General features: G+C 45.7%; 1 long non-coding RNA gene across 5 annotated transcripts; it reads right to left on the reverse strand.

The window, feature by feature from the left end:
- Window positions 1–1,948: 1,948 nt before the first annotated feature.
- LOC121292853 lies at window positions 1,949–17,015 on the reverse strand. 5 transcript variants are annotated; one of them, XR_005946347.1, is made up of 5 exons: window positions 16,669–17,015; window positions 8,915–8,959; window positions 6,972–7,041; window positions 6,356–6,398; window positions 1,949–2,004 (listed from the first exon to the last, which is right to left on the reverse strand). It is a non-coding gene; the product is annotated as an uncharacterized LOC121292853 (long non-coding RNA). The 5 variants fall into 5 exon arrangements; XR_005946348.1 differs by lacking the exon at window positions 6,356–6,398 and having other exon boundaries at window positions 1,965–2,004; XR_005946345.1 differs by having other exon boundaries at window positions 1,967–2,004; window positions 6,356–7,041.
- Window positions 17,016–18,370: the final 1,355 nt, after the last annotated feature.

The raw sequence follows: 18,370 nt of genomic DNA on the forward strand, positions 1-18,370 counted from the left end.
CAGGTTACAGATGCTCTGTTCAGACGGGTATCCACTTCATCCACTTCCGCTGTGACCAGCAAGTCAGACACAGCGAGCCAGAGGCTTCGCGGCCATTGCTGGCTTCCCCCGTGTCCAGGGTGCTATAGACTGCACACATGTGGCCATCAAGGCGCCAGCAGGTGAACCCGGTCCCTTCACCAACAGGAAGGGCTTTCACTCCATGAACGTGCAGATAGTGTGTGATCACAGGATGCAGATTTTACAAGTCTGTGCAAGGTACCCAGGCAGCTCCCACGACGCCTACATCCTCAGATACTCCCAGGTGCCGGGGCTCTTCAGTGCTTCGGTTTGGCTGGATGGCTGGTTGCTGGGTGACAAGGGCTATCCCCTGCGAAGGTGGCTCATGACACCACTACACCAAGAGCAGAAGCTGAGCATCGGTACAATAGGAGCCAGGGCACCAAAAGGACTGTGGTGGAGCCATCGGTCTTCTCAAGATGCGCTTCCATTGCCTGGACCGCTCAGGGAGCGCACTCCAGTACCCCCCAGATCGCGTCTCTGATTGTGCAGGGCGCAGCAGACTACCACTATCTTGTGCTGGAAAGGAGCAATGCTGTTGACGGCCGCACATGATGAATCCAGCAGTGCCTCAGAGGATGCGGAAGCACAGGGCGATGATGAGGGGCAGAACGATGACCCGCATTTACACCAAGGAGGCAGGGACACCCGCGACAATTTAATCTAAAGAACCTTCAGCTAGCTTCACACACATGAACAGCAGGAACAGCATTGCCTGGTGCTTCCACACATGGGACTTAGGTGCTACATCTTCCACCTGTTCAGCTGCAAATAAGGGCTTAGTACAGAAACATCAATGTCCACTCAAACACTCATGATAAATATGTGAAAAAGAAAAATGCACCACAAACAAAAGACCCTCAGCCATGGTTACAAAGGTGGACTTTATTTTGTCCAAAACAAAAACACACACCACTTGATAGCAATCACAAAAATATGGGTCCCTATTCTAAGGCCAATACAAAATCACCAGTGACATACCCGTGGAGTGCCTAAGGTGCCTTATGCTTACGTTTTTGGGTGCTTCGTCTAGGTGCTGCCCCATCACTTGGAGTGGCTTGAGAGACAGCCTGTTGACTCTGCTGTCATGTTGGCCTCGATGATCTTGGCGGGCACCCTCTGGCCCATGGAGCCTGTGATGGCCCCGCCTGGGAGGGAGTGGCCAGTTCCAGAACTGGCACCTCCCCAGTTGTCGCAGCCTCAACGGAAGAAACGTTGACTGGCAGAGCGGTGGAGGAGCTGCTGCTCTCATCCGGAGCGCCCTGAGACGAGCTCGCAGCGATGACAGGCAGCTGCTGCGCCAATGTGAAGTCCAAGTCTATCTCCCTGCTCACCGCAGATGCATGGGCACCGTGCCGACGCTTGGTGTCCCACATCTCCCACAATGGAAAACACCACCTGTGGCCAGAACCGCTGTGAGGGCTTGCAGGTCAGAGCGTAACCCAATCATATTTTGATCCATTTGGTGGAAGCCCCTCTCTATGAGAGTCGCCAATCTCTCATTGAAGGAATCCTGAAGCACTGCCCTGAGGGCAGATTCTTCACGTGCACTCTGCCTAGACTCCTTCTTCGCAAACAGCAACTGAACCATTCCCTCATGCAACCCTGCCAGATGCAAACGCACTTCCTGCCGCCTTTCTTGCAGCTGCTACAATGGGAACAACTCCAGAGGCACGTCATCAGTGCCGGACTCAGCAGGTGCCTCATCCCCTGCTGTCCTCCGGCTGCTGGAGCCATTGGCACTCTCTGCCCCTACCATCTCCTCCAGCGATCGTGATGTACCCTCTCCACTGTGACCCGGGACACTAGCCGATGGTAAAGTCCCCACCGAGGTGTGTGTGTCTGCGCTGGTGCCTGGCTGGCTGAAATGATGTTGCACTTGTTAGCCCTCAGGTGTGGAGGGGGGGCTGTGGGGTCGAGGTGCGGGTCGCTCTGGTGGTGATGCTGAAATTAACAACAAGGACAGTGCATCAGTTAGTGTACAGTCAGTTAAACCTTTCATCCCTTTCCGCCCCCAGCCTTATAAGTCGTTGACCCTTCAAGATCCTAAGGAGAAGAACATTGGTGAGTTGAAAAAGAGCCAAGACGAGCCCCAAACATTAAACGCACATGCAGACAGGCTGGTCAGATGGCCTCAGGAATGCTACATGTTATGTTATGTACCATAGGAGTGGGAGAGACCTGGATGCATTCTGGCCTGGATAGTTGCAGGGCTGAGGAAACATCACAAACAGTAGCGACATTTGCCGTTGATCACAGGAGATGGACACATTATTGGCCTTCATTCCATAAGCAGGGGCATAGGCCGGGTGGGCAGAAGGCAACATATCCCCATGGCTCAGGGATGAGTAACGTGGTGGCATTCATCTGAGTGTCATGATGTTCACAGCTGAGGTGCTGAGGACATTTTGGACAGAGTAATGTGGGGCGCATTGGCTGAAAGGGTGCTGGAGGTCCCAACCCTGTCAGATGAAATAAGTCTTTGGCTGTGCAGCAGCGATCCAATGGCATCTTAGACCATGGTGATAGTGGTCACAAATGGGAAAAGGTGACTTTGGAAGGTGGTGGTGATGTGATTCCTCAAGGGGCTGAGGGTCCCTTCTGTATAATCCACACATCAGAATGTCTCAGTCTGTGAATGAGGTGTGCTGCGACAGATACCCTATGCAGTGACAACAGCAAGACATGGTTGGGGGGGGGGTCAAAGGCTAAGGCTGCCATCTGGGTCAAATGGCCAAGACAGACATGTTATTCACCCTTCCAGAGCGCAGCAAATCATTGGATCATTTCCTGCACTGGGTGCCAGTGCACCGCACATCATCATGGGCGCTTACAGCGTCACCCACTTCCTCCCATCCTCCAGATACAGAAGTTGTCAACGGATGCCCATCTTTTGCAGGAGGACAGCAAGGCATGCATCGGAAAATTGGGGGGCACAGTGGCCCCCCGCTGGCCTCTCCTGCAGCCTGCCCCCCTCCTCCTGCTCATGCCGCTCTGCACTTGCACCTCCCTCCCTCTCTCCACGAGTGGCCATGGTACACTGCCTCAAGCAGGCTGCCTGGCTACTCTTTATGCAGGCTGCCCGCCCCCGTGAAAATTTTCCCGTTCTCCACAGGAGTCGCTTACCCACGGGGCGGGCCTTAATTGGCCTGCCCGTAAAAAATAGCGGCGTGGCCCGTTTCTTCAGCAGCAATCGGGCGGCCGCCAGCCACCGAGTCAGTCGGGCCCGCCCGGCAAACAGAAAATTCTGCCCACTATCTTTAACCTTTCTAGTTAAATACGACGGTGTGTCCGTCCTTTAGACATTTTCTTACTCATTAGAATGTATCCATTGTGTGTTCTGAAATGTCCCCTTTAAATGTTTGCCAATGCATCTCTATTGACCTATTTCTTAACCTAACTTGCCAATTCACTTTAACCAACTCTGCTTTCATGCCCTCATAATTGCTCTTATTTAAGTTTAAAAACATAATCTTTGACCCACTCCTCTCTCCCTCAACCTGAATGTAAAATTCAATCATATTATGGTCACTATTATCTGGGGGCATCTTCACTATGAGGTCATTAATTAATCCCATCTCGTACAATACCAGGTCTAGTATAGCCTGCTCTCTGGTTGGCTCCAGAACGTGCTGTTCTAAGAAACTATCCCGGAAAAACATTCTATGAACTCCTCATCAAGGCTACCTTTGCCCATCTGACATTTCCAGTCTATATGTAGATTAAAATCTCCCATGATTATCGCCGTGCCTTTCCGACAAGCTCCCATTATTTCTTCCTTTATGTTCCAGCCTACACCATGTGGTTACTATTAGGGGGCCAGTACATGACTCCCTCGAATGACTTCTTGCCTTTACCATTTCTCATCTCTATCCAAACCATTTCCACATCCTGGCTTCCTGAACTTAAGTCAGCCTTCTCTATTGTGCTAATACCATCATTAACTAACAGAGTCACCCCTCCACCTTTTCCTCGCTTTCTGTCCTTCCTAAATGCCCTGTACCCTTTAATATTCAGGTCCCAATTCATGTCCTCCTGCAGTCAAGTCTCTGTAATGGCTATCAAATCATATTTATTTCTATGTGCGCTCTCAGTTCATCTGTCTTGTTTTGCGTGCTTTTTGTATTCAGATAAAGAGCCTTTAGTTTTATCCTTTTATAACCTCTAGTCTCATCTGTGGATTTACTGTTAGATTTGTACTCTCTATCCCTTCCTGGTCTGTTTTTCATTTCCCTTAATAATACCTTTATCTTTTGCCTTGTCTCTACTTTTTGATTTACTACATCTTCCCAAATTTATATCCTTACCCTCATTACTTAGTTTAAAACCCTCTCTACTCCCCTAGTTATGCAGTTCGCAAGAATACTGCGGTTTGGTTGTAGACTGTCCCAACGGTACAGATTCCACTTTTCCCAGTATTGTTACCAGTACCCCTTGAACTGGAACCCACTTTTCCCACACCAGGCTTTGAGCCACGCATTCATCTTCCTGATCTGATTTGTTCTATGCCAATTTGCATTTGGTTCAGGTAACAATCCAGAGATTATGATCTTTTAGGTTCCGCTTCTTAATTTGGTGCCAAGCTCCTCATACTGACTGTGCAGAACCTCCTCCTTTATCCTGCCTATGTCGTTGGTACCAACATGGACCATGATGACTGGGTTCCTCTCCAGCCCTGAGCAGATGTCCCAAACCCTGGCACTGGGCAGGCAGCACAGCCAAATGGACTCTCGCTCTTTGCTGCAGAGAATGATGTCAATCCCTCTGACTATACTGTCCCCTACAACCACTATATTCCTTGTAACTCCTCCCTACTTGAATGGCTTCCTGTACCACAGTGCCATGGCTAGTTAGCTCATCCATCCTGCAGCCCCCACTCTCATCAAAACAAGCTGAAAAAACCTGAAACCTGTCGGACAATTGCAAGGGCCAAGGCTCCTGCACACCTGCCCTCTGGGTCCCCTTACCTGCCTCACTTGCAGTCACACCCTCCTGTCCCTGACCAAATCAGAAGACTCTATCCTAAGGGGTGTGACCGCCTGCTGGAATAAAGTGTCCAGGTAACTTTCCCCCTCCCTGATATGCCGCAGTGTCTGCAGCTCTGCCTCCAGCTCAAAAACTCAGAGCTGAAGTTCCTGCAGCCACAAACACTGCAGATGTGTTTGCCCTGGATCATACCGGGTCCAGATGTTCCCATATCCTGCAATCGCATATCACTTGCCCTGACATCTCCAATATGTGTTAATTAATAATTGTTAATTAATTATAATTAATAAAGCCTACACCCCCAAATAGGCTTCAGCACTGCCGGTAAACTTTACAATACTGATAAAACCAGTTACTGGTTTACTTCCTCCTTCTGATTTCCACTTTGGAGCAACAAATACTGGAGGCTGAAAAGGAGTAGAAGAGAAAGAGCACCTCCTCCCCGCCCTCCACTGAACTCCCCACTCAGCACACTTTACTTCTTCCTGTACACCTTACCTAAACCACCTCTTTCCCCTTATGAACCGAATTCCCACTTTGAATCAAATATATTCACTCAGTCTCTGTCTCACTCAGGGTGAAGTCTCCCCTCACTGATGCCCATGTAAGATGTCCCATGGCCACACACTCCCTTTCTCCTGGTGACTCCTGTAGGGTGGAGTAGCACAACACTTACACTTTTAGGTGAAGCCCTCAGAGAACATCCAGAATAAATGTTATCCAAGCATGATAAATTCTTGACAAAATATTGCAGAAAGTCTCGTTATATGTTTCAGAGGTTCTCCACAGTTCCAGCAATAATGGGTCTGAAATGGTGATTATCGCTTCAAGTAGATTTTGAAATTCACATTAACATTGTTTTTGCTCCCAAACAGATGTTAAGAGAAGGCGTTAATTGAAGTGAAGTTTTAGCTACAAAAGTGCTATGCAACATTCTTTATTGAGCATTAGTAGACATTTTAAGTGACAATAGGTTGTTTAACAATACCATTCCTATTGCTGGTTTCAATTCCTCTCCCAAGGTGGGGTTTTGAGCTAATCATAGGCTAAGCCAACGTTTCAGCTTAAGACGCCATTTTGGCAGAAAGTCTTCAGCGAAAATTGTTCCTGTGGTGTGGTGAGGCATTACTAGTTTGGCTACCACCAAAAGAAACAACAACAAAGCAATGTTTATGCTGCTCCAAACTTCTTGATTTTCCATCCCTAAAGCTTTGAGGAGGCCAATGCCTACAACTTAGAAGATGTTCAAGAATTAGTATCTAGAGGAAAGCTGTCCCCACAATAGCCCTCACCCCCAGTACTCGCCCACCTCTTGTTCGCAGCTGCTCCTTGTTGTTTTGCTTTGACTTGTCCTGCAGTAAGGAGGGGATTATAAATATGTGCCTTCATCAATTCGTTGTATACATTTGTGTGTGACATGCTGATGTGTGCAGGATGTGTGTGACATGCAGCAAGCTGTACTAAGGATGGCACAGAGCAGGAAAACAGCAGGAGGGTGAAATTTGCTGGCAAATACTGAAGCGCATAGCTTTCCCTATGCAACCAGTTGATAGCAATATGCTACACAAGCAGCTGTGGCAATAGTAGCTGCTGATAGTACAGCTAAAACGAGAAGGAGAGTGAGCTTTGTTCCATTTCTAATTAGAACAAAAACTGGCAGAAATAGGGATAGGAGTGCTAGGGTGGTGGTGGGGAGGGGTGTGGGATGGGGAAAAAAAAGTTCTGAGGGAAGATGTAATCCTGAGAAGGAGACATCACAAAAAGGCAGTTCTTATCTTGGATAAGTTTGTCAGATCTTTTAACTTTATTCAACATTCTGACGTCTTTCACCAGGGCAGCCTACGTAAGATCCTAAACATCACATGGAAAGAGAGCATCACCAATAAGCATCTGACCACGTGCTACAGAAGACTGGTTAGAGGCACCTGTGGGACATCATGACGATGAGACAACTCAGGCTGGCGGAACATGTCCTTCACCTCCCGGATGTACACCCTAGAGTGGCAGAAGAATGGACACCATCAGACAGAAGAAGATGACAGGGCCAGCCAAGGATGACCTTCAAGAGTGGGACACCACCTGAGCTGGAGCGAAAGAGATTGCGATGGACTGGGGCTGGTGGCGGCATCTTGCAGTGACCAAAGTCTAAGTAAGTCCTGTACTGGCTGCACTCACTTGTTCGGCAAAGAGCCTCCTTCAGTGTTTTCCCCTCTATTTCTCTACTTCTGTTTTTCAAGATTCAAAAAAAATATCTTGCGAAAAATTATCACAACACACTACAACTACTATCTGTTCATCTTCGTGCATTGTATTGTCGCACATAATATATTATTCTAAAATACTACAAAATGCACCAAGTGAAGTGTCAAAAAATAACATGCCTTCCCTAGATGTATGGTGCACTCATTTCTAACATTGCCACTATACCACTGCACAGATTAGACTCTGATCTAATTTATATTTTATTGGCTTAGTTTGTGTTATTGACTGACTGACTGACTCTGCTAAAAAGGTACTTTCTGAGACCTAATTATTTATAACTTTATAAAAAGATTGGAAGGGTAGAAACTGGAGTCATGGATTATTAAGAGAACACCCCAAAGTTCAAACTCACAGATGCCAGTCTTCAGTCAATTTGATTCACTCCATGTGATATCAAGAAATGGCTGAAGGCACTGGTTACTGCAAAGACTATGGACCCTGACAACATACTGGCAATAGTACTGAAGACTTGTGCTCCAGAACTAGCTGCACTGTTCCAGTACAGCTACAACACTAGTATCTATCTGACCAAGTATGTCTTGTCCACAAAAAGCAGGACAAATCTAACCCTGCCAATTACTGCCCCATCAGTCTGCTCTTGATCAGCAGCAAAGTGATGGAAGGTGTTGTCAACAGTGCTACCAAGCAGCACTAACTCAACAATAACCTGCTCACCGATGATCAGTTTGGGTTCTGTCATGGTCACTAAGCTCCTGATCTCATTATAGTCTTAGTCCAAACATGGACAAAAGAATTAAATTCAAGGGGCGAGGTGAGAATGACTGCCCTTGATATCAAGGCCTCATTTGACTGAGTATGGCATCAAAGAGCCATAGCAAAATTGGAATCAGTGATTCAGGGGGAAAACCCTCCACTGGTTGCAGTTATACCTAGCACAAAGGAAGATAGTTGTGGTTGTTGGAGATCAATCATCTCTGTCTTGGGACATCGTTTCAGGAGTTCCTGAGTAGTGTCCTAGGCCCAACCATCTTCAGCTGCTTCATTGATGGCCTTCCCTGCATCATACGGTCAGAAGTGGGGATTTTCGCTAATGATTGCACAATATTCAGCACCATTAGCAACTCCTTAGATACTGAAGCAGTCCATGTCCAGATGTAGCAAGACCGCAACATTCAGGTTTGAGCTAATAAGTGGCATGTAATATTCGTGCCACAGAAGTGCCAGGCAATGATCACCCCCTACAAGAGAAAATCTATCCATGCCCCCTTGAAATTCAATGGCAATAGCATTGCTGAAGTCCCACTCTCAACATCCTAGGGGTTACCCTTAACCAGAAACTGAACTGGACTAGCCATATAAATACTATGTCTACAAAAGCCGGTCAGACGCTGGGAATTCTGCAGCAACTAACCCACCTCCTGACTCTCTAAGGCCTGTCTACCATCTATAAGGCACAAATCAGGGAGCGTGATGGAATACTCTCCACTTACCTGGACGAGTGCAGCTCCAACAACACTCAAACTCACCACCATCCAGGACAAAGCAGCCCGCTTGATTGGCACCCCATCCGCCACCTTAAACATTCAATCCATCCATCACTGAGAGTCGCACCAGTGTGTACCATCTACAAGATGCAGCAACTCACCAAGGCTTCTTCAACAGCACCTTCGAAACCCATGACCTCTACCACCTAGAAGAACAAGAGCAGCATATGTATGGAAACACCATCACCTACAATTTACCCTCCAAGCCACACATTATCTTGACTTGGAACTATATCACCATTCCTTGTCTGTCACTGGGTTTAAATCCTGGAACTCCCTTCCTTTCAGCACTGTGGGTGTACCTACTCAACATGGACTGCAGTAGGTGAAGAAGGTTAAGTGTCCTTGATTGTCCTGGAGGTGCAGATTTTTGGATTAGCTGGTTTTGTGGACATGGTCAGATGTAGATGTTGTTGCAATTATTAGAAGATCTTGGTTCGCTGGTAGGTTCCTGATAGTTGACTTCTCAAACCAAGTGACACACTTTTTTTGAAAAGAGAGGGAAGGAAAGAGTGCAGCTTTTCAGCCTGTTTCCTCTGCTGAAAACTTTCTTGGTACTCCCTGTGTCTCTGCAGTGGCTAGCAGTCTGGCCTGTTAGCAATACACAGTAAGTGAAATATAAGGGGTTTTGGGTGGGTCTGTCTGTGGCAGCCATTGTTTCAATATTCAGCAGTTTACATTTTAATGTCTCTTCTTTAGATAGTGACATGTTTCAATGGATCTTTGAATTATAGGCAATGTCCCTCTCTTCACACTCCCAAGGGTGTCTTGTTTGCTTTTTCACCTTCACCTGGAAAGTGGCCCTGCGTTTGTTCTGTCTCAATTCAAATTGTAAAATTTCCAGTTAGTTGAAAGGTCATATTTTCAAAAATAAAGGGGCATAGCCTCATGACAAGTATTGCAAATGTAAACTGGTTCAGGTCTTTCACCTAAAAACCTGCATTTTTTGTTGCTTTGGTGCCATCAAGTGGTGATACCTACAACACAAAATTATTGGCCTGAATTTACTTTTCTTTAAAAATGCCCATTTTTGGTCAGTGCCGAGGCAGGTTGGCATATCAAATGGAACAGAATTATCCTCTGCCAAAACTCTGTCTCTAAAAATGATTGCCATGAGTCTCTTGTGCCTATTTGTAACATGAGATTCAAGCACATGTACTGCACATAGGTTATAAAACAGGGATCCTTTATCCCACTGGCATCAAATCTTTATAAACACAAATGGAAAAGCTTAACTCGGAAACAAACCATTTACGATGAACCTCCACGGCTAACACTTCAGATCCACTGGGATGCTGTCGAGAGCTTAACTCTTGATCTCTAATCAGCCGGTTAGCAGAGTTCAGTTAGTGGAGCTCCTTTTGCTAATTCCCCGGGACTGAGATTGTCAGATTACCTGGTCATCCAGATTCAAAAGGAACTTTCCTCTCGTCATGGCTCCCTGGACTCAGGGGTGCTGTCCAGGTGGTCCGCATAGGTCTCCAGCAGCTGTATTTCTGACCCAATTCCCCTTCCTGGTTCTCTAGCTACCGTTCAAGGCTGCGCTATTCATGGCTTGGCTCTTATCACACAGCAACTCACAAGTCCCAGGCTTCTGCTTCTTCTCCTTGTGGTGCTGGAGCTCTAAGAAAATGAGTTTGCCATATAATTTCTAAATCTACTAATATGTTTTATGTATTATTCATTTGAGTCCCCAAATACCAGTAAAGCTATGCTTTTTAAATGAAAAATATTAGCGCTGGTAGGCATTTTATTTCGAACCATGTGCTATTTTGAATCACTAGTCTTTAGCATAGCTAGAATTTCATTATGCAACAGTTTAATTATTTAATTCAAGCCGATTAAAAACATGAAACACAGAAAACTTTACTTGCTTCTGACAGGGGGTGGTACTTAGAGGGCCAACTGCTTTTCTTGATTTATATTAATATCCTATACCTGGGTGTACAGGGTACAATTTCAAAATTTGAAGGTGATGCAAGTCTTGAAGTATTGTGAACTGTGAGCAGGAGAGTGATAGTCTTCAAGAGGATATAGGCAGGCTGGTGAAATGGGCAGACATATGGCAGATGAAATTTAACGTACAGAAGTTTGAAGTGATTCATTTTGGTCAGAAGAACAAGGAGAGGTGACATAAAATAAAGGGTATAATTCAAAAGGAAATGCAAGAGCAGAAGGATCTGGGTGTATATGTGCATAAGTCATTGAAGGTGGCAGGGTGAGTTGAGAAAGCAGATAATAAATTATACTGAATCCTGGGTTTTATAAAGAGGGGCACAGAGTACAGAAGCAAGTTAGTTATGAACCTTCATAAAACAATGGTTCAGCCTCAATGGGAAGGATATGAAGGTTTTAGAAAGGATGCAGAGAAGATTTACAAAAATGATTCCAAGGATGCGAGACTTCAGTTATGTGGATAGATGGGTGAAGCTGGGACTGTTCTCCTTGGAGAAGAGTAGGTTGAGAGGAGATTTGTTAGAAGTGTTCAAAATCTTGTGGGATATGGATAGAATAAATGGGGAGAAACTGTTCCCGTCGGCAGAAGGTTGAGAACCCTAAGGTGATTAATAAAAGAACTAGAGGTGACATGAGGAAAAACTTCTGTATGCAACAAGTGAATTGGATCTGGAATGCACTGCCTGAGGGTGTTGTGAAGACAGATTCAATTGCAGTTTTCAAAAGGGAACTGAATAATTATCTGACGAGAAAAGGATTTTACAGGGCTACAGGGAAAAGGTTGAGGAGTAGGACTAGCTGAGTTGCTGTTGCAGAGAACGGACAGAGACAATGCGCTGAACGGTCACCTTTTGTGCTGTAGCCATTCCATGATTCTAGTATAGATACATTCAAGCTGAAGGTCACCCTGACAGTGTGATCAAGAAGGGTGGCAGGAGGCTTGTGTGGAACATAAATACCCAACATAGATCAGGTGGGCCAAATGGCCTGTTTCTGTGCTGTACATTTCATGTAAAGCAGAGTATACAAACAGCATACTGTGTTTCGCATCCTCAGGCCATCACAGTCAAGGAATTAATGTTCAGTAGGCAAACATAGCAGGGTGTTTGGGGTATTGATTCCTGGGAACCTTGAGCTTCAAAGGCCCTGAAATGCGTGTGTGTGAGAAAGCTGTGTGCAGGGACTTGTATGGTCTGTATTTATTCATTTTATTTTTTTTTGCAGTCAGGGAGCTGTACGGGAGATTTACTGTTACTGCTGTTGCACATCAGAGACAGAGAAATCCAGCAGCAGCAGTGTGAGACCCAAGATCCTGGGCCCAGCCTTCCCTCCACCACCTCTTAACCTCCCCAGGCTCCAGATTCACAGCCACACCGTGAGTTCCGGACATTCCGGCCAACTCTTACTGTCCGGCCTGAACTCAAACTCCAGGAACTCGTGGCCAAACTTGCCCTTGTGCCCCACATAATAACGCAGATAAAATTCACTCAACAAGGTCCCGCGCTGGCCACCTCTGCATCACAGGTCACACAGATCCACTTAGATGCGAGAAAATTTCCCTCCAGTTCGGATTTTTGCCATCAATGAGCTAAAGCTTCATGCATGTGTTATGCCTGGAAACAAGTAGCTTCAATATTGGAGGCAGTGAGGATTAAAATTAATAGCGATCTTACGGATTGAAAATCTCGTCAGATAATTAATGGAGTACATTCCACTGAGATCAATGGAAAGAAAAATGAAGTGGGGCATATGACGGATGGCCAATCTGCAAAAGAGAGTTTAGTATCTAGCGGTGAATATTAAAGCCTTTACATAGGAGGTACCGGAGCAGCATTCTGGCAACACTACACCCTTGCATGCGTCCTTTCTCATCAGCTCCTTCAGCATTCTGATTTCCTTAGCAAGTTTTGGAGCAAACTGTGCATAGCCTTGCACAAACCTTCCATAGTAACCCACCAGACCAAAGAACCCACGCAGCTTTCTCTCCATCTTAGGCTGCTTGGATTTTCTCATCGGTTTTGCCGTCCCCGGTGATGAAATGCTCAAGGTACCGTACTGGAAAAGTTAGCACTTCTCTGGTTCAACTTTAAAGTTATGCTTCAACAAGCAGGCTAAGGTGATGAGTTGTCTTTCAAGGGTCTCCTGGAATGTCGAGCCAACACTGAGTATATCATCCAGATACACAAAGAGATACTGGAAATTAAGATTACCATAGACCTTATTCATCACATGCATGATGGTGGCAGGGGCATTACAAAACTTGAACAGCATTCTTGTGTATTTGTAAAATCCTCTGGTACCCATTTGGAATGCCAGTCTTTTCTTTTATGGATTGAAAATCCAGTCAGATAATTAATGGAGTACATTCCACTGAGATCAATGGAAAGAAAAATGAAGTGGGGCATATGACGGATGGCCAATCAATGTCTTTCTCCGCTATGTATAGCTGGTTATAACTGTGGGCTAAATTGAGACTGCAGATAAACTTCGCACATTTTAGGACTTGTAATGCTTCCTCAATCCTAGGTACAGGATAAATATCCTTATATATCGTCTCATTGAGTGCCTGGCAAAGACCTTCAGTCTTCCATCTTTCTTCCTCGTGAGGACTATGGGAGACAAGGTTGGCAAAAAGGTATTTGCAGCCCTAGGTAAGCCTTCAGCCTGCTGCCCTCCACCCTCTTCCTCTCACACACACATTAACTTTCAAAAATGAATTACTGTAGTTGTTATTGGGTAGTTGTTATCTACGGCCTGCCCTCACTCAGGTCTCAGCCTCCCACTGTTCAGCAGCACTACGTTTCCTCGGCGCTGTTCACTAGATTCCTGCACTCTGCTCCTGGACCTCTGACAAGATCTCAACGTCCACATCACCGGAGCTTTCTGATTGGTTGAAAACACGGAACGGGCATTTTTGATGAACTAGCATCGCACATTCCCACTCATGCTGAATACAGACAACTTTAAAAAATAAAAAAAAACCTTTTAAATTAACATTTTTGCATTCATATTATATATACTAATTTAAATGTTAGAAATTTGGACTTTGGGAGAGACACTGATGTACTAAGCAATGGTGAGATTTATAATATTTATCATTCATGTGGGATGTTCAAATATACAATTGACATACACCTGTATTATCACTGAGCAAGTCAAATTAGAGCTGATGTCATGAGAAAAGGTCTGGGCATTTTAAACCAATGTTTTGAGACAACTCAAATTGCCCTGGTGATAATTTCTCATGTATCATCTTCTTTTCCTTTACAACCCTTATGAAATCATGTTGTTAATTATTATGGCACAGAGGATTTACAGCCACTTAATAGGAGATCTCAAAATGTTGTATGAGGCTTGCCAAGTTCCATCGGCTCTGTACTAAGATAATAACCACTCGAAATTGAAAAGTTATCTTTAATGTTATAAGTTTAAATATTGCCGTTCAGTTGCTAGACTTTAATTGCTTGTCAAAAACTGAATTTAAAATACTTGCTTTTCATTTCAGTATGTTTTGTGGCATTTGCCTCTATTGTGCTAACTTGTCCCATTTCTCCCCTCATACAACATCTTGGAACAGAAATAAAACACAATTGCTTGATTGAGTTTAACAATATTCACTTAAAAAGCCAATTCAGATAGCTTAAATATTTATCAGAGTATTGTATGCAATTTGCACCACATTAACAGTTTTTCAATAGTGCATTGACTGTAACTAAAAGACGCCACGATTCGGATCTATTTAAATGATGTTGGGAGTGCTCGTACATTGTCACAATGACCACGCTAGATTGCCTGGCTGCCACCACAGCTTGTTTTAAAAGGCTATTAAAACAGGTGATCAAAATAAAAAACATTACCACTATTTCCAAAATGTAAACACAGTTGAAGTAATAGACGCAATCCCCTCCTTTCAGTATGAGCAACGTAATCTGCAGTAAAGTGGAAACAAATTTGCTATTTGCTCATCAAAGCATGAGCCTTCAAGAACAGTGATAGTGTGGACAGGTAAAAAAATAGTCTGATTCCTTGCTACTCGACAGTTCTGAGGTCCTGTACAGGCTGATACACCTCGAGTGTACAGAGCAAGGCTGAGGACCCTTGACCCCCTTCTGCCGAGTTCGTAACATGCCGCTCTTACATGCTTTCCAAGAATGTCCTAACACCACTTTTTCTCAAATTTCTTATATCCACCAGAGTGTCTATTGGGTCACGAAGTACCAGAAACCCCAGGTTATGAAAAATGTGATTGAGTACACACAGGGAGAGCTCAGTGTAGCCATGATAAGGGAAGTCCGACTCCTACGAAGTGGAAATTCAGATGAAGGAAGAGACATCGATCAGCTCACACCTTCAACAAGATGCTCTCAGAAGAACTTGCGAGTAATGGTTGACACCTCTCTTCCGGTGTCAATTAGGCACAACACCTCCACTGCCCCAAATTCTCACACCCACCGTAGGGCAAGACTCGATCCTGTACATAAGACCGAGCCTCTTCCCAAAATAACCTGGTCCACCCCCTCCCCACATCCCCCACCCCCCCACCTGGCTGTCAGTGGGAGACTCCATTCCTTCAACATCTGGTGAGGGGGAGGGAATACACAGTTGCGTTGGATGGGGGTCTCCATGGCCTGACATTTATGGTGTCTGTGGTTGCTGAGAGCATTCTCGTTTGAAGTGCCCAGCCACATTATAATTCCAGCACCTCTTCAGTATCCTTTGGACACGATCAGCCTCAAGGCTTGATGTGGAGCTAGGACAGCTAGGATTGGATCTGCACTTGCTGTAAAGCAACTGTTTTACCTGCCTCTTCAGCCTGAGGTCTACATCCCCATCCATGCTGACAGTCATCTCCTTGATAGTGGCCCCCTTTCTGGTCTTATGAGCCCAGTCTTTCCCCATGATCTGGATGATGTGGTTCTGTGCTTCAAGGAAGGACAATTCAGGTTTGTTATTGTTAAATCTCCTGAACTTCATCGGGATGTTTCCATCTTTCACTGCTTCAGTTAGGTGATCCTTCAGCTGTATCCCCCTGGTTGACTGGAAGGAGGAATCCAGGAGGATGATGCGGTCGAGCAGCTTCACCAGCTCCAGGGATACGGTGACCAAGTCCTCCCCTTTGGCTTGCTTGTACTCATAAAATCTCTGCTGCTGCTGTGACAGGCTACTGCTGACCCCAAATATCCTTTGTCAGAACCTCAAAGATCTGCCATAGACTTCTTTCAACATCTGTTAAACCTCTCTCCAGTATTTCCCAATGGGCTTTCCCAGACGGTGTCCCATCATGAATACCACCAGCTCTCTCTCGTTGTGGCCCCTGGATTCCATGACCAGCTATGCATCCTCGATCCAGTCTTCGGCAGCCAGGTTGTTGGATGTCTCTGGTCTTCCCCCAAATCTGTCCAGTTTCCTAAGCTTTGGCAGGGAGGATATCAGTCCAGGAGTAAAATTTCTTTACTCTGTGGAATCGAGGGAGGACACATGGGGAGCCTCTGCCTGGTTTTGGCCTAAAGGTCCAACTTCCTCCGTCGACAACTGTGCTCGCTAGACTGGAGCAGCCGTCCTCCCTCATGGATTTAGTCAGTTTCAGCTCTTCCACCATCTGCTCCATCTCGGCCACCATGAATTGATGCCTGTGTTGTGGAATCCCACTTCTGACACCAAGATGTTATGTGAGATTCAAGCACAGAGATCAAACACTGGCATCAAATCTTTATAATCATTAATAGTAAAGCTCAATTCATGGAAACAAACTATTTGCAATGAACCTCCGCGGCTGCCATTTCAAATCCACCTGTAATCTGTCAATAGTTTAACTCCTAATCTCTAATCAACTGGGTAGCAGAGTTCAGTTAGTGGAGCTCTTTTTACTAATTCCCCGAGACTGCATGAGTCAGATTACCTGGTCATCCAGACTCGTCATGGCTCCCCGGACTCAGGGGTACTGTCCAGGTGGTTCCCATAGGTCTCCAGCAGCTGTATTTCTGACCCAATTCCCCTTCCTGGTTCTCTAGCCACTGTCCAAGGTTGCGAGCTGCCCTATCACACTGCAACTCACAATTCCCAGGCTTCTGCTTCTTCTCCTTGCCGCTGCGGCTGCTGCTGCTCTCTCCTTGTGGCTTCTGTCTCCGCTCCTTCTTCAGCCCGCGCTCAAGGCCTCTGTCTCCGCTCCTAACCTGCCGAGGACACTGCTTCCCGAGCAGGGTCCACAGGGCCGACTGATTCCCCTGCCTGGTGTCTTCCTGGGCCAGCGACCTCTGCTGGTGGGGTCCCCATGCCCTGCCGGGAGTGCCTAGCAGTGGGCGGGGCCTGGCACCCTGGCACCTGGTCCCGTGACAAAATCAGAAATCAGCACGCAAAGGTCCTACCAGCTTTCCGCGCTACAAGTGGAAACACACTTTTCACTTTAAACGATGAGCTTGGCCCAGTGTTTACCCAGTCTTATTTTCCTGTGTTTGCACTCACTGCCATTAAAAATACTGCCATTGTAATGCTTATGGTGCTAAGCCTCTCTGCTGGACCATGCAAGGTGAAAGGTCTTGCATCGCTTTTATGGTCGTTTGGCTGGAAGTATTTCTGCTGTTTTGACGTTGTAGTTCTTGAATATTTAAAAGTATTTTGCAAAACTTGGTAAAAATTGAAGGGATTTCTACATAGTGAAATGATGGGGTACAAATTTGACTCAAACCCAAATGGGTGAACAGTCAAAGAAGCAACCGTTCCATACTTTGATGTGTGCCGATCTAAAATCCAAGGCAAATTAAGCTTCAGTCACATTTAAGTGGTGAACTGCGTACAGCAAACAGATACCCTGTTGAAGCATGCCAGTTGGGGAGAATCAGAAATTGGCTGGCTCCAACCCTCATCCAGCTCATATGTTGGGTCTGGGAATTAGGGAGGAAGCACTCCCAGGGAAATCTGCTGTCCCTGGCCCCATAAACAAACACTCAAAATGTCCAAGTCTTTTTTGAATGTCCTCCCAATCGACATTCCTCTGGGGTTTCCCATTGTTCCTATTCTTTGAGGAAGATGGTGTGGAGGATATGTAGGAGTAAGAGATGGAAACCAGTTGAATGTAGTAGCATACAGGCAATAATCCACCCACAGTATTTGTGCCACAAGATCAAAAGACCACAGAGGATCTGGATTTTTCCTATAGTTTGGAGAGATGTCAGTGTTTGGAACCTAACTTGAATACTCTTGCTATTGTGGCACGGCCTTATCAATGGCTAAAAAAGGTGACATTGCGTAACTTTTATCTATCAAAATGCCTCCAGGTGGCCTCTGATGGCATTGGTTAGCAAGTCAGTGTTTATTGCTGCATTAAACACATCATGTGCCCAGTGCAAGCACTTCTGAGCTCATTCAGTTCCACATGAACCCATCAAAGAGGAAGAAAGAATCAGGGAGATACATTAAGCTCTTCCAGGTGGCTAGATTCCCACAAATGCAGGGTCCCATTGATGCCACCCATGTGACGATAAAGGACCCGTCTGAAAGCCCAGCCACTTAATGAGCAGGAATGGATTTAATTCCCCGAGCATCCAGATAGTTGGTGATGAATTGTCTCATTTCATACGTTAATGCTGAACACATAGGAAGTG

The sequence above is a fragment of the Carcharodon carcharias genome, chromosome 20 (assembly GCF_017639515.1).
Source record: "Carcharodon carcharias isolate sCarCar2 chromosome 20, sCarCar2.pri, whole genome shotgun sequence".
Classification (NCBI taxonomy): domain Eukaryota; kingdom Metazoa; phylum Chordata; class Chondrichthyes; order Lamniformes; family Lamnidae; genus Carcharodon; species Carcharodon carcharias.